The 23,371-nt window shown below is 34.4% G+C and overlaps 1 protein-coding gene across 4 annotated transcripts in view; it reads left to right on the top strand.

Moving 5' to 3' along the window:
- The window catches only part of COL11A1 (collagen type XI alpha 1 chain), a 491,382-nt gene that overhangs the window by 217,349 nt on the left and 250,662 nt on the right, over positions 1 to 23,371 (top strand). The window lies entirely within an intron of this gene.

The raw sequence follows: 23,371 nt of genomic DNA, 5'->3' as shown, positions 1-23,371 counted from the left end.
TTAAAGTGCATGCCTGCAGACTAGAAAAGAGAAAATCATACTTACACATTGTGTTGGGTAACTGTGTGGAAATTATAATGCCAAATTGACCACACAAGAATAAACATTTGATTTCAGTACACATTGCAGTTGTCTCTTTTGCTAAGGATCTTCACGAAATTACAATTAATGTTTATTTTTACATTTTCTCTTCATTTGTACTAAGAGGTAGTCAGTAAATATTTATATAAGAACATGAAAACAATCAAACAAAAAATTTAAATTAAAAAAAAAATACCAGGCCCATACTTTAAGTCCACAATGAGAGCCTTAGAAAATTGTTGCAGTAAACTTATATTGAAGTCAGTTTTTCTGTACCTTATATAATATCTGCCTACACAAATACTTCATAGAATTGTTCCTTCTCCCTTATAAATCCTAACAGTATACTTCAGCTGTTAGCTCAAGAGGAATGTGGTAAATGCATAAGATGACAACACGAGAAAGCATTGATTCTGCTGCTGTCTCAAAGACCGGGAAAGATTTGATCAAAGAAGAAAAGTTTACAATAAATGTGATATAGTCACTGGTGGTAGTCATAAACTTGGGAATATGCTTTTTTAATTTGGATGTGAAGAGTACTTTATGTTTACATATGACTTAGTAATGAGTTAAACTGATATAAAGAGCAAAAAATCTGACTATGTCACTAATTCTGATTGTTTTGTGCTGACTGAGCACAAATGGATGGATGGGTGACTAGAAGGAATGGGTGACTTTACACATGATTCCTCTTATTCTAGAAGGCTTGATGATATCTTACCATTCATTCATGGAGTTGTTCATTCCAATTTATTTATCCATAAATATCCATGCATTTATCATGTAAAGCATGTATGTGTTCAGTTCCCTCAAATTACTCAGAAACTAGAGGAAGGAAATAGACTTGTTAAACGAATACAGTATGACTGGCTACATGTTATAATGCTGCAAGTAGGGCTGAGTAGGAGAGCGCAGGGAATTCTTCATGGAGAAGGTTGCTTTGAGCTGCATCTTGAAGGATGTCTAGGAATTATCCTGACTGGGAAGAGAATTTTACATAAAGAGAAGAACATAAGCCAGCATCTCTTAAGATGTTTTCTGAGAATTAGATGTTAGATTTTTAAAAAACGATATCCACTGGGTAAACAAAGGCACCAAAAATTTCTTTACTGCATCACTCTCAGAAACTTTAGCAAGAGTTTCTTAAATTTTCTGGATTAATAGTATACTTTAGGTCACTTAATAAAAATACAGATTTCACAAACTCACTGGCAGTCCATTCAGGCTGTTATAACAAAATGCAATAGGCTGAGTAACTTATAAACACAAATTTTTTCCCCACAATTCTAGTGGCCACAAGTGCAAGATCAAGGTGACAGCATGATTGGGTTCTAGTGAAAAACTGTCTTTCAGGCTGCAGACTTACTGTGTCTTCACATGGTGGAAGGGGCTTGGGGTCACAGTCATCTTTCACAAAGGCATTAACCTCATTCATGAGGGCTTTGCCCTTGGGACCCAAGCCCTTCCTAAAACCATACCTCCTAATACCATCACAGTGGGCATTAGGATTTCAACATGTGAATTTGGGGGAGACACATTCAGACCACAGTGCTTAGCTCAGATACATAATGCAGAACCTTCCTTTAAATAGGCCTGGTAATCCATGCTTTTGTTAAAAAAGAATCCCAGCTGATTGTTAAAATCTTCAGGCTTTACTGCTGTTTAAGCAGTTGTGCAGTCAGGATCTTCATAAGAAGAATGTGGTATATACTACTTTTCAAACTCACTTGTACTGTAACTTTTATACGAGGAAATTCTTATTCGCATGTTGTGAAATAATTGTGCTCCTCGGAGCATGTTTGAAAATATCAGCAAAATGTAAAGGCATGGCAAGCTGAAAAGCTATGACTTACTCTGTGGCTCCTTAGAAGATCTGTGGTTCTGAAACAGAACTATGGGACGTGATGCTGAGGAATTGTAGGAACTAGCCGATGCAGTCATGCTAAGGTTTTTGTACTTTATCTTATAAGTAATAAGGAATCCAGAATGATTTTTGAAGCCAGTAAAATTAGGTTTGAAAAGGTGAATGAGTGACTTTGTACATGCTTCATCTTAATTACTTAACTGATTATGAAGTTATACCTAATGCAAGACAACAATGAATCAAATAGAAATTAATAAATAACAAGGAATGATCTATAAGTCTTTTACAGAGATTATTTTTACATATATAAAACCTCATCAGGACATGAAGCAACATGAACATTTAGGAAAATTTTAGGGACTCCATATAACTGTTAAGGAAAAGGAGGAAGTAATTTATTTTTTTGTCCCCTCAGGCTCCATGGGGCACTTTCAGGTGAACCACAGTCCTGGAACAAACCTGTCAGGTTCTTTAATTCTAGACAATCCTGAGCTGTCCTTCCTTGGGATGTATGTAGAGTAGGACTGAGGCGATGCTGAGCTGGTTTTGCTTGGATGTCACTAAAATGCGTGATTCAAGAGGCAATATTCAAAAGTAAAACCAAAATCAAAACTAAAATCTGACTAGCATATCCAAGTTGTTTATCAATCTCAAAGCAAAGAAAGAGAAAATTTGTATATATAAGGATCCTGGGTAGAAACAAGAAAATCAGGTAGGGAGGAGGAGGTTTTGAGCCAAATGGAGCCTAAAGATTCTTTTGTTCTGTATAAATGCGGCTACCTCTGCTTTTCACAGAGCATGTGTGACCTTGAAAAATTCAATGATTGAAAATGAACATCAGTGATTGTCCAACAAAACTCAGCAAATCAGCTATTGCTAACATGGGTTCTAAAGCACCCCAAGATTAACTTATTCTATATCACCCCAAGATTAATTTATTTAGTGCTCACAAAGTGCTCAGGAGCTGAAAATAATGCAACACATGGACCGACTCTCTATTTTCATAAGACATTTTAGGGGTGTCAGAATCCAAAAAACACAATCACAACAAAATTAATTTGAATTCATGTAATAAGCATATGACTTAAAATCATATGGGAAAAGATAAAAAGATGGTGGTAAACCTACTAAATTATTGCAGCAGTTTGTAACTCAGAAGAGCCTGAGGTTATTCAAGCCAGACTCAAATGCTTCTCTTTCTCTGAGGTTTTTCCAGATTATGCAAATTTAGTCCCCTTTGGATAGTTCTTTAGATGTAAGCATCCATTCAGACAGTGAGTGTGGTCTCATTTAATGGACCCATTATCTCTGGTTTTGCTCCGTCCTGGGTTCTCTGCCTTTATTACAGAGTTCATTTTGGAAACTTGTCTTCAAAGCAGTTGGTAGATCTGATTTCTGTCCAACATACCAAACACTCTTCATAGGAGCTTATAGTGTTTAAAACTAAAATTTTTGGAAGTGTAGTAGATCACGTGGATACTCTCTGCCCTAAACTCCTACTGCCTTTGTCTGGACCACACAGTTGAGCAGTTGGTTAGCTACTTATTAGCCACTCTATAAATACTTGTTGACTCATCAGCTATGTGTGAGGTTTCATGGTTTGCTAATTGTTTGCCCTCTATAAGTCATATTTCCCCAAATGGAATGTAAACAATGTGATATTCAAAGCAGCATTGTTCTTTCTATTCATGTATTATCCCTTAGTTTTTTCCTTCTAAAATATTCAGAAAGGGAGGGAAAAAAAGGTCATCTTTTCTCTTTCATCATGATTTTTCTACACAACCTGCAAAGAGTTACTGAGTTACTTTTAGTAGCCTTCATGACAGCCAAGTTGTGATTTCAGGAAATGAAGCTAATTCCAGCTTACATGTGTAGCACATTTTTATACCTCTTTACAAGAACAAAGAAGGTTTGAAAAAAGAAAGAATGGTAGTGATGAAATAAACACAGGGAAGATTTAGAGGAGTTCAGTGAGGACCATATCAATCAGAAAAAAGTATACGATGCACGCTTGAGGTAGAGAAAGAGAGAGGAACGACTTTGCAATAAATTCTGGTTGAAATGACCAGGTAACTGCAAAACAGCTTTGTATGCATGAGATGGGATCTTTTATACTTGCTTGCAGTTAATCATTGCTCAAATTGGTAGCAGAACCAACAGAATTGGTGGTTGAACTCAAGTATTCTATCATTCAGCCTGGTGCATACTTATGATTTGCTTTTGGTACATGAGAATTGCCTTCAGTCATGTTGAACTTTACTAAGATAATACAGTTAGTTGTGGTTGGCAGTAAAACTGGGTATGTGGCTCTCTGACAGATTTCAACCTTTTGAAGCATAACCTCCCAAGAAGCAGTAGACCAAAAACCATCCTAATGTTTTTCTATATTTTACTATGATAGGAACACTACCAAGAGATTTTTGATTATAATAAACTTATTTTAGAACATTCACACATATTTGTAAAATTATAATATCCCCACTCCCCAAAATAGATACTTTTGAATACTGAATGTATTAAAAACAAAGAAATTTAGGAGTAAGTGTAGAATGGAAGACAGGCCCTGCTTTTTGATGCTCTCTAAAGCAAAATACATCTCAAAACATTCAAAAAATTAAAATATAAGTATGAATCTTTTAAAATATTGAATGAATCCAGTGTAATATTTTTTAATCCTTAAAATGGTGGTGACAATTTAGTGTAAATCTTCCTACTTCTTCTTATTCTCTGCCTACTTGTAGACTTTGACTTTTCTTCTACTTTCTTTTTTGGAGGAGTTATTCTAATTATATGGTAGCAATATTAACTCATAAGTTAAAAAAAGAAAAGAAAATGTATTCCTCCTCTTGAAGTAGGAAAGTACTATAAAATAGTAGTCAAAGCTTTTTTTTTCCTTCTGCCAATATCCACTCCATCATGTTTTCCCCTTATTGGCTTAATAGAGCTAATACTAACATTTGTATAGTGCATCCTAGCGTACCATTTCAGCTTTTTCTCAAGCACTGCCTCATTTAGTCCCCACAATAACCCTTTGGGGGTGGCTATTATCATCTCCATGCTGCAGACAGGGAAACTAGGATTCAAAGAGGCTCAGCAACTTGTAAATAGTTTTCAGAATTCATTGGATTCATTTTACAACCATTATGAATGAGGATTTTGTTGACAATTTAATGACATGGGAAAATTCTCATGAAAAAAATTCAAAAAGAAAACCCAGCAGGCCATAACCTATAGTAAATAAATCCAATTTTCTCCTTTCTGCACTTCAAATTTTCCATAAAAAGCATGCACTAATTTTCATAATATGATTAGGTCTGTGATAATTTTTATTGTCTAGCAAAAACAGCATTAACCCCATACTATGTTCAGTTCCACTACCAATTTTCTTATAGAAAAATCATTAGTGCCATAGCTTTATAACTGTAAACCGATATTTTGGAAAGAATGAACTCGGGTTTGAACATGAACAAGTTTATTTATTAATCAATGTTTTGTTCTCCTTAATTATTTTTTTCCCAAATCATCAAATTAGGTGTCTATCAGTGGAAGTGTACAAACTAGACAGTATTCATTACCTTTAGGAAATCTTTCATTTTTCCATACTCCTGGGGAGTAAGTATGCAGGACTCAAAATAGCTAAGATTTATTGAATAATCTTTGTGGTGGGTATTTTTTAAAATGCTGTAGTAGAACAAGCCAATTAAATCTGACACCATCTCTATGAAGTTGGTCTTATTTATTATACACTTTTATAGCTCAGGAAACTGAGACTTGGAGATGTAATATGAATTATCCATGTTCATGGCCAGTGAGGCAGAGATACAACTCAAACCCAGATATTTCTTTATCCAAAGCCTCTGTCCTCAAGCTACTAATCCTGCTCTCCTTAAACTGAAAAATATATGAGCGGCCTTAATCCCTGTGACCTGAACCTCAGCTAGTAATCTTAATTTATTAGCTCTACTTGTTAACCTCCTTCATTATTTGTTTTAAATTTTAGAATCACATTTAGTTTTTGGTTTTGTTGTTTATTAGCTGGCTATTTGTTATTATAGAGATAAATATAAATTCACTTACTTTTGCTGGCTTCCATTAACTAGTCATTTGGAGAGCAGTAGGAAGAACTAAGGAGTAAACAAACAAAAAATTTGCTCAGGGATGAATTCACAACCCTCTGGGCTTTAGTAAATTTTGAAATGTTAAGAGTTATTGAATTTGTACAGCCCAGTTAAAATCATACTGTGGACTTTATAAAAAAGATTTCAGACAAAAAAATTTTTTTAATCATCAAATACCAATCACAGATGGTTTTCCTTTTTATATCATGGAAGTAGAACTTTCTGAAGATGCTTTCCACTTGAGATGTTGAGTTAGTGATAGGTTGCCTTGACATTTATCCAAACCATATTTGAAAAACTGAATTATTGTCTTATCTTTGTGGCAATAAATGCTGAATGTGTTAAACTCTCTGGAAGGTCATAGGTTTAAGACTGTAATATATCAAGATAAAAAAATGCCATATGTCATGTGGCAACTGAAATGCAGCCAAGGGGAAGAACCCTATAGGAGGAGGAGCATTTTCTTAATCACTGTGACTTTTTTGGTTGTTTTCCATGTAAAAACACATTTCATGACTTTATTTTATTCCCTCTTTTAGTGAATTATGAATCATTCCCTTCACATGATAATATATTCTGTTCTCCACTTTAAATTTGGTAGAACATGTGATAAGAATTATTTCAGAACTGACAAAGTTTTTCTAAATATTTCACTTATTTCTTTTATTTGCCTTGGAGAGGCTGGCCGTCATCGCTCCTGTTGCTCCTTCATGATGCATTCACTCAAGCAGAATAACATAAGTTGCTCAGTTTTATGTTTTACATGAATTGTTTTACTTATTGTGTAAAATAGTTATGCTACGTCCTGTGACTTTGGGATCCCAATCTGCAAATTCAGATGTACCAGGCTTTAAAGTTTCTCAGCTAGGAGCTTTCTTTGGTTACACAGTAATTTACCCCAAGTTCCATTAAAGATTATGCTTTTTAACTCATTTATAAATTTTTGAAAGGTAAACCTTACAAATCAAATCTAAATAATGTGTAACTATAGAAATACTCATAAATAATTGCAAATAATTCATTGTAGATATATTACTGGGATTTTTTTAATAGAAATTGCATTAAACTGTAGATTAATTTGGAGTGCATCAACATCCTTACTATGTTCAGTTTTCCAAATCATTAAAATGATTGTTTCTTCATTTATTTATATTTTCTTTGTTTCCTTTTATGTGCTTTGTAATTTTCAGTATACAAATACTGTACATGTTTCGTTAAATTTATATTTATGTATGTTGGTTTTTGAGTGAGTGGCATTGTTTTTCATTTTGGTTTCCACATTTTTATTGCTAATATATAGAAGTGCAGTTGATTGGTAGAGTCCTGGAATTTTCTATGTAGATTACAGTGTCATCTGCAAATAGAGAAAGTTTTATATCTTCCTTTCCTATTTATATGCCTTTTCTTTCAGCAATATGTCTAGGAGTTCCAGTGCTATGTCGAATGAGTGGTGAGAACTGACATCTTTGCCTTATTCTCATTTTATAAGGAATACAGTCAGTCTTCATTATTAAGCATAATGTTAGGTGTAGATTATTGTTTTCTTTTTTAAAACTTATTTTTGAATTATTGATTATTACATTACTGTAAGCAAGTTTACATCTGTTTTATAATAAGCAAAGGCTAAGAATTTTTGTTCCCAGATCTCACATGTCAGGATAATAAACACACACCTGCCTCCTGACAAAACTTGAGTTTCATCCCCTTCCTGATACTTGGTGGTGCCTTAGTTTCAAGTGAGATACAATAAAGTAGAAGGGTTAAGAGTGTTGACCTCAGAGTCAATAGGCCTGTGTTTATCTCACAAATCATATCACCCAGCTTTATCTCTCAAGAGGGATTAAGAACTGGCTTCTGATCCTATAAAGTTTGTGACAGCTAACCTTGCCAGAGTAATATTGTATGACAAGAGTTGGAATGTAGTATGTTTGATCCAAGTTGGGTCAATTATCCAAGCCTGAAGGGTAGGAGAATGGAAAAAATAACTCTTCCCTGTGAAAAAGAAAGTCTATGTTGAAATTCTTCTAGTAGCATGAATGAAAATCACCTAGGCCTTAAAAAAACTTCCAAGTACTATACATATATTTATTGCCTATATATATGTATAGAATTTGCAATTTCTTAAAATTCTTTGGATTTATAATTTTATTGAAGAATTAGTAGATATGTTTTTTAATATTCTTAAATTTACATATATTCAACCTGAGTTTACAGAGGTATGTATGCTTTAGGTAAGTGGTAAGCAAACCTTCACATTTAGATAAGTATCAAATACGGTTGTGGTTGTAAAATGCCTTGGGAAGATATATTAATTTCTCCTTTTTGGGGTAGTTTTAGGGTGTAGTTTTAAAAGTCTAAGGTTCAAACTCCCCATTATAAGATAAACAAGTTCTGAGGATGTAATGTAGAGCATGGTGACCATAATTAATAAAATAAATAAATAATCATTAGCCAACCAATTGCTTGTGTGATGAAATTTGATAACTTAGAATTGGGCTATAATACCTGGTTTATGATAACACAAACCTGTATTCTAAATACCGTACAGATAATATGTAATTATCATTTTTGTATTATGAATCTCTCATCTATCTGGAGGTCAGGATTGGAACATGGGGGTAGGTAAATAGCTCAGTGGTAGAGTGCATGCTAAGCATGTACGAGGTCCTGGGTTCAATTCCCAGTACCTCTGTTTAAAAAAAAAGTCATGGGGGAAAAAAAAAAGATTGGAACACAAAATCTTTTTTCAAGACTTTTTTCATACATAGTTATAAAGATTTTCTTTCTTACCTTGATCTCTTTCAAGACTCTTACTTTCTGATATAAACCTACTTTTTTTTGTTTATGATAAATATATATTGAATACAAATGGAATTAAACTGTAAAAAGTTGTGCAGATGTTTGGAAATGTAGCAGTAAATTTTCTTCACTCATTATAGGAATTTTAATGTTATACACACTATTCTGTGTGGAATGATCTAGAAAACACCAACTTTTAGAAATCAGAACATGTTTGTGGCCATTCTATCTCTTCCACCAACAGGGTGAAAAGATATGGAGGAGACCATTCCCTAACCCTCACTAGCAAATAACTGCATGCTCTTGGGGAAAAAATTAATTTTCTGTATCTAGTTACCTCAAAATCTTTTAAAAGGTAGAACCATAAAATTTATTGTTTGAGTCTCTTCATTTGAATTATTAATTAAAATATTGCTTTATGAAAAAATTTTTCCTTCCATGTTTAATAAATTTAGAAAAGATCCAGAAAGTATCTGGAAACATAAATCCTCTGATTTTCAGACTAAACTTCTAGTTTTCATATTAACTAGATAATTGTGATGATGATAATGCTACTTTAAATATTTCAAAGTGAAAAAGGATATCCCTTGTATATTTTTAAAATATATTCACCAGAGAAACTTAGCATTAGATGGACTATAAAGTAAGTATAAAGAAATACTGCTCATAGATGATGTCATTTTATGCTTTCTTCCTAATATCAATACTGCATGCTCAGTAACAGCCCTTAAAGAAGAATGCTTCCAGGTATCTACCATGGTGTTTATTAAACACTATGCTAGAAACTTTATGCAGATTATTAGTAAATTCTCAACAGACCTGTGGTAATCTTTCATGCTTCATCTAGCACTTAGGGTTTTTGCTTTGCAGGCATGTGGTAGGAATGCTCTTTTAAACTCCAGCAGAATTGGGTAGGACCATATACTGAGTGCTAACCAATTCACTGTGAGTGGAGGTGACATATGTCACTTCTGGACTGAATTATTTTATTTGCTTCAGCTAATCATAACTTTTGAGATAGTGGTTTTTCTATCATGCTGTATCACAGAGCAGATGTGATGGAGAGTAGATATGATGAAGTCTGTCAATTCATGACAGATATATAGCCTGAATAAGACAGCAACTTTTTTTTTATAAGCTACTCAGGTTTGCTGGGGTTTTGTTACTGTAGCCTAACCTAAACTAGTATTAACTATCCTGTTTTACAGATTAAAATAAATTACACTGCTAGTAAGAGGGAGAATTAAGATACAAACTCAAGTCCATTTCCAAAGTGCATGCTTTTCTGTACAGCCTACACTGTCAGTGGGGCATCCCATATCCCTTTGTGCCAGCATTTGGATTTTCAGTCACTCGGTTTTGCAGCCCTTGTTGAGTATCTCAGGTGTTCTTGTATTGCTGTAGAACCCTAAGGTCGTTTCTCTGAGAATGCATTAAAATATATTATTTGTTTAAGGTTTAAATTCATTCTGCTGCTGTTACGATTTTGCATGAGGAGGGAACTGGGAATTACGTAAAACAACATTTCATGGTCTTGATGTTGCATAACTCCCAGCTGCTGACCATATGAAGCAGCCACGTAAACAACTGCAAACACACAGTAGAGGGTTTTATTAAAAATAGATGAGCTCTGAGACGGACAAAACACTGCTACAAATTCTTAAACTTTTTGATTTGATTTAAAGTATATAATAAAGCTCGGCATAAAGAGCTTAGTTATAATGTACAGTTCCATCCTTTTTTGTTTAAAATAATATTTTCATTAATAGAAAAATGCTTCATTGTTCTTTTAATCTATTTTCTATTAAAATTCAGAAATTTCTGGTAAAAGTAAACATTCCGTATGCTACATGAGTCAACTTAGTTTATGCAGAGTCTTTATTCATTTTCATATAAATACTACACTAAATAACGGATTATTGGATAGTGCTTGGAATGAATGGTGACCCAATTTTCATGGTATGTACAATATTTTTTAAGAATTAAAATTGGATTTTACCTCCATAGCTCTGACACAAATCAAGTGACCATTAAAATTATCTGATATTTTAGTTTTGCATTATAACTATAACTACAGATTTTAATGATGTAGTATGTTTTTGCTATAAGCAAAATTCTTGATTTTACTTGCTTGAGTGCCAATAGGAGGTAACTAAGGACACCTTAATCCAAAATCTAGAATCAAGGGACCCAATTAATATGTCAAATATTCCAGGAAGTAAAAAATCCAAATAAACAAACAAAAAAACAAAAAAAAAGTTGCATCCAACCTTCATTAAAGAAAAAATAATTATTCTAAAGATAAGTGCTTTAAAAATGATGTGTTCTGAAACATGACCAAAAAGCATGGTCTAGAGCATAATTTGGATTTCAAAAAATTCTACTGACTTTGAAAAAATCTTTTATCCCCTTTGGGGATTCCTCCTTCCTTAAAAATTTCATAATATCCTTCCAGTATTATTATACCTAACATAAATACCCTTGGAGAACTGAAAAGAGCTATAATTATACATGTTACATTTTTTAAAACATTAAGAGAAAAAGGAAAGTTATAACTGAGGAGGCATCAACTGCAAACTACATAACCAACAATGAATTAATATTGAGAACATATAAATGAATAATTTTCATGAAAAATCAATATGATAAAGTACAAGCAACTCCTAAAAATAAGAAAATATGAACACTATTTACATGCAAGAAAAACATGTACCTAAAAGATACATGCATAGAATTTCAAATTAAACCACAACTGACATTATCTTATACTTAATAGTGTGAGGAAACATGGACAATGGAAAGACCAGCTAATATTAAGTATTCATACACATGTGAATAACAGGAATTCATGTATATCGTTGGTGGAGTGTAACCCAGTACCCTCACTCTGAGAAAGAATTTGGCATGATTATAAAGTTGAACATGCACATGTCTTACAATCCAACAATTTCTGTTCTAGAAAAATACCATGAAATCTTGTAGCATTAGGGTCCAGAAGACACGTACAAGAATATTTACAGAATTGTTTATACTACCAAAACATTGGAAACAACACGAAATATCTATCAACCTGAGAATGGATAAATAAATGCACATTATGATACAAAACAGCAGTGAAAAAAATAAAAATCTATATAATCAATAGAGTTGCAGCTTATAAACATAAAATGTAGTGTAAGAAAAATGTTACAGCAGAATACATTCTGGTATGAATAAAATAAAGTTCACAATCTCAGCTCTATATTGTTATGGAACTCCTTTATGTTCTAAAAGTATAAGAAAAATCATGTCACTAGAGCTAAATCTGTACAAAGTATCAAAAAAGTATAGCCTTATACTCTGGCATTTTCTTTTACACCGAACCCTGACAGACCTCTCGCTAATGTTAATTTTCAATGACAGTTTTAGTTGTATAATACAGGGTCATAAACTTCTAAGTATATTGTTAATTTAAAAAAATTCATCATTGTGCATTTTCTACATCTAAATCAATCAGTGTTTTTTATTTAGTTTAAAGGAATGACTTATCCTATGTTTCTATTACAGGCCCTTGAACTCTCTAGTGGAGATTTTATTTGTTCCAATTTTGTGTTTGTTTTACAGCAAAGGGTTTTACATCTGATCTCTCACCTATCCCACTTACCTATCTCTGAAATGACATAATGCTCACAAAGAGAAAGTGTGTAGTATGACCACATTCAGGTAATAGTATGTCGTGGATTCTGATGCTTTCCTGGACTGATCTTTTCTCACCTCAGTTATTCAGCTCCTCCTAATTGGTCTCTGCTTCTTCTGCCCTTCCTGCCCTTCAGGGTGTTCTCAACACAGAGGTCAGAGTAACTAGGTGAACACAGAAATCAGATTATTCAGATTATGCCACTTCCCCACTTAAAATCCTCCAGTGACCTCTGGCTGTAGCCAGATGCTTACAAGGTCCTTGGAGACCCGATGTCATTTGGCCCCTGTTCTCTCTCTGTCGTCTGCTCTCTTCCTTGCTCATTCCTTTCTAGTCGCACTGCCTCCGCTCTGTTCTGCCGGACATGCTCCCTCAGCAGGCCCTGTATACAAACTGTTTCCTCTGCTCAAATTCTCTTCCTGGAGAAGTCTACAAGGCTTGCTGCCTCACATCCTTTGGGCACTTCCTCACTTCCTCAGCAAGGCCTTCACTGACAAATCGATTAAACATTTCAACTTCTTATTATCTATGTGTGTATATATGTGTAAAATTTTTAAAATTTACTTATTCCTTTTTTTTTTTTTGCCTTTCCTCTTGACTACTAGAATGTAAGTGGTATAAAGGCAAGAACTTCTCTTATTTGCCCCCATTTCCTTCCCCTTCTTTTTTTTCGGTGTCAGCAATGCTGATGTTGGTGCCACACACGTAGTAGCTCTCATATGGAATGAATTATTCCTGAAATTTCTAGTATTAGGATTGAAACATTAACTTTATAAAACGCGTTGTAAAAAGGGGGAAATATATATTAAGAGGGGAACTTATAAAACATTTAAACCTCCTTGATGCTTGTGATTCCAGGAGAAAGGCCCTGTGAGAATAGTGGCGGTACATCAAAGACACCCAATAAATGTGAACTGAATGAGGGATTTTGGCACACAGGAGAAGTGAATGTCTATGGGAAAAGGGAAAGTTCTAGAATAAAGTATAAACAACCTCACACTCCAAGAAAGGGCACTGCATAGGATATTATAAAAATTTTCACTTAGCCTAACAGTTTCATTCATAATTTAGGTATATGTAAGAGTTTTATGCACAATTCAAGCTTCTTTATCTTTTTCATTCTCAAAATAGAATTTTTTTCTTCACTGCAAGATGAATTAATTTGTAAATGGCAACATTTTTTGTCTGCTATTATTGCTTCAAGTAGAATTCTGATCAATACAAGGAAATCAAAAGTGTAATTTTTGTAAACCTCATGCACATATTGCTTTTGTTTCCTGCAACTTTGAAAAAGACTAACCAAAGGGAAGCTTAAAAAAAAAACCACACAAACAAAAAAGAAAAAGAATAAATACTTTAATTGCCAAATTTGACCACATACTGGTCAAATATTATTTTCTCGTGTATACTAAGCATATGTAGACTGTAACCTCTCTTGAGAGCAGAAATATTGCTTATTTTGTTCATTGGTTCTCTTGGTAAATTTTTGTTGCAATAAATGCTGCATAACTAACAAACCTCAGGGGCATTTATAAAAAAATTTATTTTTTATTCAGATAATGTGAGGGCTGTGGGTCATCCAAGGTTCTGCCGGATCCTGCTGGGTTCTGCTGAGCTGTATGTAGCTTCTCAGGCCAGGCTGAGGAGCGACAGGGAAGGTGTAACCATTCTCTGGGATGTGCTTATCAGAGAAGGCAGAGCAAGTGGCCATGGCCAAGACATTTAGCAAAGCTTTTAAAGCTTCTGCTTGGATGAGGCACATAATGAACTCACTCACTATGCTTTGCCAGAATAAGTCACATGGATAACACTAACAATGGAATGAGGAATTAAACAACACCTACAGAGATTCATGCTAAGTCTGAGCATGGACAGTTCTCTTACACAGGAGGAGTGGATAACTGGGAACAATAAAACAGTCTACCACAATGATACAGCCCAAGTAAATAAAACAATCTCTGTTGCATAAATATATGCTGAATATGTATTTTTAAGATTTAACTATTGGTTTTTTTTAGATTTCACACCTGAAACTTAGATAATAATAGTAAATAAATAATTTAACAATTGATTAAGATTAGGAAATATACACATTATATATGTATAAGTATATGTTTTTGAATTAGGAAAATCAAAGACCACTGATCTACTCTAGGGGTCTACAAACTTGAGTCTACACAGACCTGAGGATACGTGAAAGCTTTTCAGTGAGTGTGATGGGCATCAGCATCACTAAAGGAGTAGATATTCAAATCCTCAACTTCCATGTTATTCTTTCCTAATATTGTCCTTCCTAAGAAATCATTTCTAGTCTGCCATCTCTCCTATCTTAGTTCCCGTTTACAATTGCCCTTCTACCACATTACAAAAGAAGGCCTATTCCTTTCCCATGGAGAATCTTTTCAGCCCAGGGTCCAAAAGTCTCCAGGGCATCAAACAAAGGAATGTGTTTCTCAGTAGAAGCACGGCAAAGAGGGCTTCATGGGGTCTGTGTGCAATTTTATCCCTGTGACCCACTCCAGGCAAGGTTCCTTGTTGTTACTCACTTTCTCCCTTAGCTAACTATCGTAGGGCTGAAATCCAAGGTGAGGAGGGTTACACTTGAATGTATGTTATTATTATTATGTTAAAAATAAAGTCTGATTCTCTTTGACAGAAAATAAAATTGGTTTGGTTAATTGATTTGACAATGAGACTGACTTTGTCAACTGGATTATATGGTGACATTGCCCATAAATCGAATGAGCTTAATCTGTTCCTCTGAGTTTATAATAAAATACAATTAAAGCACTAAAGTTTATAATATATAATATTCAGGAGAACATATCCTCCACTAGTCATAGTCATTTTTATATGAAATTAAAATTAACAACAGGGTACATTAATATTTCAAAATTTTTTTACATGGTATACAAGCAAAAGTGATTCAACTGTACTGTGGAGACAGGACGAAAATGAGTTTCCAGTGTAGTATGAAGACATTGAAGACCTGTTTTGTCTAATTGACACTTACACATGAGGCTAGCCTTACATGTTACTTGCAAAAAGCTAAGGATTCCTAATGAACTTCTAAAATCTCCACACATGAAACCAAATATGGGGTTTTGTGATTGATACCTTTGAAGGTTTTATTTTGATGAGCTGGTATAAGAGCAGGTCTCCCAGCTACTGTGAAATAAGCACAGGAACTGCAACATCACAATAAGGATCTAAATGATATAATGGTTATTCTTTTGCACCTAAATTATGTAGTCTCTGTATTCACACATGGTAAACCACAATTGAGGAGCTGGAAGGGTTTGTTATGAGGGTGTAAAATAAATCATCCCAGGGCTGTAATGATTGAATTGCTGGGCTCAGCACGATCTACTTCAGTTATCAGAGTGAGGGTGAGGGCGCGGTCAAACAATCAACCTCCTGAAAATTAAATATATAGGAAAGAATGACTGGCTGTAAAGCAGTCTAAACTGTATACATTATAAAGTTGATTGGCTTAGACTGCAAGAACTGTGTTTTTAGCCACATAACAGTTCTTTTGTTGCAGAAGTTGTATTTTACATCCATCACCTGCCAGTGAAATATTGAGCTCCCCAACTAAACTTTAAAATGCATTCATTATTTCTTTTTTTTTCATTTTTTATTGATTTATAATCATTTTACAATGTTGTGTCAATTTCCAGTGTAGAGCACAATTTTTCAGTTATACATGAACATATATATATTCATTGTCACATTTTTTTCTCTGTGGGCTACCATAAGATCTTGTATGTATTTCCCTGTGCTATACAGTATAATATTGTTTATCTATTCTACATTTTGAAATCCCATTATCTGATTCTGGTGACATTCTAGTCACACAATGGCAGTAGATACATGATTCTAAATATCTACAAACAAAGGAAAGCTCTTGATCAACAATGCATGCTGCCAGATATCCAGTTACATTCCACATATTTGTTGTAAAAAGTGAAGGTAATTGATATCTCATGTTATTTTAGTATCACTTGGACACAGAGACAGTAAAGTTATAAAAAACTTATCACAAAAGACCGTCATATAATTTTGATTTAAGTAGTTGGAAGGAAAGGACTTGAGAACCATATTTGTGGTCAAAGCCGGGAAGTAAAGGCCCTCTTCCAGTGCTGCTGTGAGCCGCTTTCATCTGGCCTGGTTTTACTTCACTTAGTATGACGGTCTCCAGGTCCATCCATGTTGCGACAAATGGCATTATTTTATTCTTTTTTATTAGTATTATATAAAGGAGTAGTAACCAATTTATATATATAAACATATTAAATATATATATCATATACACATACCACAATTTCTTTATCTAATCATCTGTGAATGAAAATTTATTTAAGTTGCTTCCACATCTTGGCTATTGTAAATAGTGCTGCTATGAACATTGGGGTGCTTATATCTTTTTGAATTAGAGTTTCCTCCAGATATATGCCCAAGACTGGGATTGCTGGATCATATGATAAGTTTACTTTTAGTTTTTCAAGGAATCTTCATACTGTTCTCCATAATGGCTGCACCAGGCTACATTCCCACCAACCATGTAGGAGCGTCTCCACACCCTCTCCAGCGTTTATTGTTTTGGGACGTTTTAATGATGGCCATTCTGACTGGTGTGAAGTGATACCTAATTGTAGTTTTGATTTGCATTTCTCTGATAATTAGTGATATTGAGCATCTTTTCACGTGCCTATTGGCCATTTGTATGTTGTCACTGGAGAAATGTTTGTTTAGGTGTTCTGCCCAGTTTTGGATTGGGTTGTTTGTTTTTCTGTTACTGAGTTGTATGAGTTATTTGTATATTCTGGAAATTAAGCCCTTGTCAGTTGCATCGTTTGCAAATATTTTCTCCCATTCTTAGGTTGTCTTTTGGTTTTGTTTAGAGTTTCCTTTGCTGTGCAAAAGCTTATAAGTTTAATTAGGTTCCATTTGTTTATTTTTGCTTTTACTTCTATTGCCTTGGTAGACTGCCCTAGGGGAACATTGCTAAGATTTATGTCAGAGAATGTTTTGCCTAGCAAAATTGACTTATCATCTGAACTGCATCACATACAATCTATATTGACTCCTTTTTAGAAAATATCCATCTTTGCATTCCTTGTATTTATACTAGTGTTCCTGTTCCCTATGATTAAATATTCTCCCCAGCTCTATTTATATTCACCTCAAAAGGCTTAGGGTTAATTCCCATGTTCACAGAAAGCTTTTTTTTTTTTTAATCTTCTCCAATCTACACTGAACACTTATTTATCTGAACCTTTCATTGAGGTACTCTATGGATTGAATGTTTGTGTCCCCACAAATCATATGTTGAAACTTCTCACTGTGATGGAGATGACTCTTTTGGGAGGTGATTAGGTCATGAGAGTGGAGCCCTCATAACAGGATTAGTGCTCTTAGAAAAAGAGACACAGGAGACCTTGCTTCCTTGCTCTCTTTCTGCCACAATAGGGATACTAAAAGAGAGCCATCTATAAACCAGGAAGAGAGCTCTCACCAAAAATCAAATGGATTGACACCTTAATCTTGGACTTTTCAGCCTCCAGAACTGTGATAAATAAATGTTTATTGTTTAAGCCACTCAGTCTGTGATTATTTGTCATTGCAGCTCAAGCTGACTAACATAGGTACAAATATTATTATTTTAAAATTAGATATACATACTCCCCAAATTGTGCCTAAGCACTATGGAGGTAGAAATCATTCCTTTTAACCCATTTATCTCCTTCACAGAATTTAACACTATGCTACGCATTTCAAAGATGTTTAATTGATTTGTTGAATTGTCTTTAATAAGTATTTGAGTTAGTAGCTTTCTAAATTTTACACATCAGAGAAGTCCTTTTGAAATTGTGTTCTTCATTTCTTTTTTTAACTTATAGCTATTGATAATTTACTAGATGACCAACACCAAATACTGATGTTATGCCAGTAAAAAATATAAATACCTTGATCTCATGATACTTACATACTAATGGCCATGGATAGATATAATATTTTCAATCATTTGCACAGTGCTTTTCCTATAAGAAAAAAAAATTGAAGATCTCAGTGAAAAATTTCCTATTAAAGTTTTTGATTTGGCCCTAATTTACTCTTAAATAATCTGTGGTTTCTATTTACCTTTTATTATTCTTTTGAGTTTTGAGTACTATATGGTGTTGACCATGGGAAACTCCAAAATGAGGAAAATTTGGATTTTAGTATTGTTTACTACATTTTCGTGTTCTTTGTCCTCATCGCCTCTTAAGGCATTTTCCAGGGGGAGAACTGCACCAAGAAATAGAAGTATTACAGTTTGGGGGTTAGGGCCTGTTGGATTTGAATCTAGAGTCTGACACTTATTAATTGCATAATTTGATAGTCAAATGCTCAGAGCCTCAGTTTCCATATCTGTAAAACAGAGTTGGGAGCTGAGACAATGGCTGAGGAGAGACCAGCAGAATATCTATCACTTCTCTGCTCCTCCCCACCTGCTACTGCTCCAGGACTCCCTCGAGTGCTCGGAGAGGCTACAAGAGAGTGGTACAATGTGTGGTTCCAAGATAGGCTTGAATTTTTAATGATTTTTTTTTTGATAGCTGAACTTCTTTTTCTAGCACTCTGTTAAGAGCTTGAACCAAAAACAACAGAGAAAAGAATATTCAGATGAATGTGCTTTTCTAGATCTTCTGGGAAATATTATGTATCTCTTCTCTTTTTCACCCACCACACAACCTCACTGAGTCCTACTAAGTAAGTATCTCAGGAAAAGATGACAATATATTAACAAAAAGTGAAAGTCTCCTTCTGAAAGTGAGGTTTTCCAGACCAACTCATTGACTTTGTGGCAAAGAGTACCATCACACGTCCGGGGCTTTGTTTGCCTCAAGTCAATTCCTGTGGTTCCCATAGCTGGAAGGAAATCAGAAGAAGAGGGAAAGACAGATGTTGGTCAAGGCTAACCATTAGTCAGCAACAGCAGTTTCACATGTTTGAAATCACATTGTGGCTTTTTCAGTTTGATTCTTATTGTCTGTTTGGCCTGAACACTTGCCACTCCTGTTGTGAAGCTAAGGATCATAAAGACTGGTGTTCCTTAATGTCACATTGCTTTAGTACCTCACTGCTACAACTAATGCCAGTCTCTCAAAAGGTGGAGCATATTTTATTGGTACTTAGGAGTTTACAGTTCAAGGATCCAGTGATGATTTTAAAGAAGATCATTCTTTGCGTTTCACTTGCTCTAAAGGAAGGTAAAGCTTATTCTCCTGAAAAATGTGTGGGTAAATTTAACAGCCATGCCACTGAAAGCCAGCTATGTCTAACATGAAAGTGATAGATAATCCACGGCCCCTCGATCCCTTTTACCGGGATGTTTCCCTTCTCCAAAGCATTAACTCACATAGCATGTGTATCCTTGAAGCTGGAATCACATGGGCAGTTCATATCTAAGCTTTGCTCCCCATTTGCTGTGTGGCCTTGAGCACATCCTCATGCCTTGCTGAGCCTCATTTTCTGATATGTAATTGACAATTGCCAAGAATTGTGAAGGGGCTGATATTTTGCCCTAAGTTTAAGCTAATACATTCACATGCCTCATTTTCATGGATGCTGGCAGAAGACATAAAACTACAGGGTCTGAGGAAATGGACAGTTTATTACTCACAGCAATGACAGCTGACAGATAATCACTTTCCTGTGCCCTTTCCCCAAGCCTCAACTCTCACAAGGCAACACAATGAGGGCTTTTGAAATTCCAGAGGTGGAAGGGACGTTTATATTAACGTTTACTTAATCATCCATTATTTTTTTTTAAAAAAACAGTGTTTCATGCTCACTTTCAGTTTTTGCTTTTTTCACTGAATATAGAGATTGTCTAGGTAGATCTATTTTTCTGGGTTTAGTCAGGGAATTGGCCTGTCTCTTCAGACAGGGGCAAGACTCAGAGGGTCTAAGTATTTCTTATTTCTTATGAACAACATCCTTTCTTCCGTTGTACCTGGTACCTCTGAGCCCTCAGCCTTAATGGATTCTGTGGCATGAAAGCCTGACTTATTGGCTTCTTGCCTGAGACCTAGCTTTTGGTTTTTATTTCCTCCGGTTTTCTAAATCAAGCACCACTTTCCATCTATTTTCTGGCTTCTAGAATTTTATTAAATGACATGTTTGTGTTAAATGTATTCCCTTTTTCTTTGTCCATGTAGATTTACACCTATTTTGTTCCCTCACTCTCATTTAAATCAAATTTAAGTAGGAGGCGCAGCTTAATGAAAAATTCCTACAAGCATGATTTTAGATGTCTTTGTTCTGAGGTATTGCAAACGTTTTTATACTCTTTTGAGTCCCAAGTTATTAGTTTCTATAAACAAACCTAACATAAATAAATGGTTCTATGGCATTTAATTATTTTTCCTTAACTTTTTTTTTCTCCCCGAAATAAAAAACTTACTTATTTTGCTGTGGAGACTTATGACACAAACAATTTTTCTGGATTCTTAAAAGGATAATAATTATTTCATCTTCAAGGTGAAGTTAATATCATATGATCTTGTGTAAAATTCTTGTCCTGACTCTTCTTCCAACTGGCTGCATCTTCTGTTTGATTTAATTTCTCTGATGTATAAGAAATCTCAGTGCTTTTGTAAAGATGCAGTGTGACATTATACATATTAAAATGGCTTAAATACAGCAAGATATTATGTAAATGTAAAAGGTTAAAGGAAAATAGTCTACATAATTTAAACTTTTAAAAACAGTGGTATTTTTTCCAAATCATCATTTTGGTTGATTTCTTTGTATCCTCTCCAATTCCCTGATATTCTTCTTAGAATATAGAGTTCCATCCTCAGTGTAGTACCTTCAGATGAGACTTCACCAATGCCAACTACACTGCTCTCTGTTTTTATTCATTCCATTTACATGTTGCATTCCAGTATTTTGTCAGCTTTTGAAGTGTATGTGGAATTCCATTTTAACCAATATCATTGTAATGCCAGTTCTCCAAAAGGGAATATTTCCAGGTTCCAAAACACATGAAAAGAGAGTATGACAGTTCAAATACTATTTTACTGACTTGGATACAGCAATCTGTATTAAATGAAAGATTCTGTTTACAAGCCATATTCAGAAATCCCTGTCTAACTAATGACATTTTAAATGTAGAACTTGTCCTTTATTCTTTTCTTTTTGAAGTATAGTCAGTTTGCAATGTTGTGTCAATTTCTGGTGTACAGCATAATTTTTCAGTCATACATATACAAACATATATATGTTTTCATGTGCTTTATCATAGTAAGTTACATGATAATGAATATCCCTGTGTTCTACAGTAGAAACTTGTTGATCTATTTTATATATAGTAGTTAGTATCTGCAAATCTCAAACTCCCAATTTATCCCTTCCCACCTTCTTTCCCCCTGGTAACCATAACTTTGTTTTCTATGTCAGTGAGACTGTTTCTGAGTTGTAAATAAGTCCATTTGTGTCTTTTTGTTTTTTTTTTTTTTTTTTAGATTCCATATATGAGTGATATCATATGGTACATTTCTCTCTTTCTGGCTTACTTCACTTAGAATGATAATCTCCAGTTACACCTATGTTGCTGAAAATGGTTTTATTTTCATCTTTTATACGGCAGAGTTATCAGTTATCAGTCAATGATCATTTAGGTTGTTTCCATGTCTTGGCTATTGTAAATAGTGTTTCTATGAACATTGAGGTGCATATATCTTTTTGAATTAGAGTTTCCTACAGATATATGCCCAGGAGTAGGATTGCTGGATCATATAGTAAGTCTGTTTTTGGTTTTTCAAGGACTCTCCATACTGTTTTCCATAATGACTATACCAAATTACATCTCACCACAGTGTAGGAAGGTTCCCTTATCTCCACACCCTCTCCAGCATTTATCATTTGTGGATTTTTAAATGATGGCCATTGTGACTGATGTGAAGTGATACCTCCTTGCAGTTTTGATTTGCATTTCTCTGATAATTAGCGATATTGAACTTTTTTTTTTCATGTGCCTGGCCATTTGTATATCTTCATTGGAAAAGTGCTTGTTGAGGTGTTATGCCCATTTTTGGATTGGGTTGTTTGTTTATTTCTTTTTAAGATGTGTGAGCTGTTTATATGTTCTGGAAATTAAGCCATTATCAGTCTCATCTTTTGCAAATATTTTCTCCTATTCCATAGGTAGTCTTTTTGTTTTGCTTATGATTTCCTTTGCTGTTCAAAAGCTTATAAGTTTAATTAGGTTCCATTTGTTTATTTTTGCCTTTATTTCTATTGCCTGGGTAGACTGCCCTAGGAGGACATTGCTAAGATTTAGGTCAGAGAATGTTTTGCCTTTGTTTTCTCCTAGAAAGTTTATAGTGCCTTGTCTTATGTTTAAGTCTTTAAGCCATTTTGAGTTTATTTTTATTTATAGTGTGAGGGAGTGTTCTAAATTCATTGGTTTACATGCAGCTGTCCAGTTTTCCCAGCACCAGTTGCTGAATAGACTGTCTTTTCTCCATTGTGTGTTCTTGGCTCCTTTATTGAAGATTAATTGACCTTAAGTCTGTGGGTTTATTTCTGGGCTCTCTATTCTGTTCTGATGATCCATATGTCTGTTTTTGTACCAATATCACACTGTTTTAATTACTGTAGCTCTGTAGTATTATCTGAAGTCTGGGAGGGTTATTCCTCTAGCTTCACTCTTTTTCTTCAGTGTTGCTTTGGTAATTCTGTGTCTTTTGTGATTCCATATAAGTTTTAGGATTACTTGTTCTAGTTCTGTGAAAAATGTCATGGGTAATTTGATAGGGATCACATTAAATCTATAGATTG

This window comes from Camelus bactrianus, chromosome 9 (assembly GCF_048773025.1).
Source record: "Camelus bactrianus isolate YW-2024 breed Bactrian camel chromosome 9, ASM4877302v1, whole genome shotgun sequence".
In the NCBI taxonomy this organism is placed as follows: Eukaryota; Metazoa; Chordata; class Mammalia; order Artiodactyla; family Camelidae; genus Camelus; species Camelus bactrianus.
Note: the sequence above shows the minus strand (reverse complement) of the source record. Positions and strands in the feature narration are given on the sequence as shown.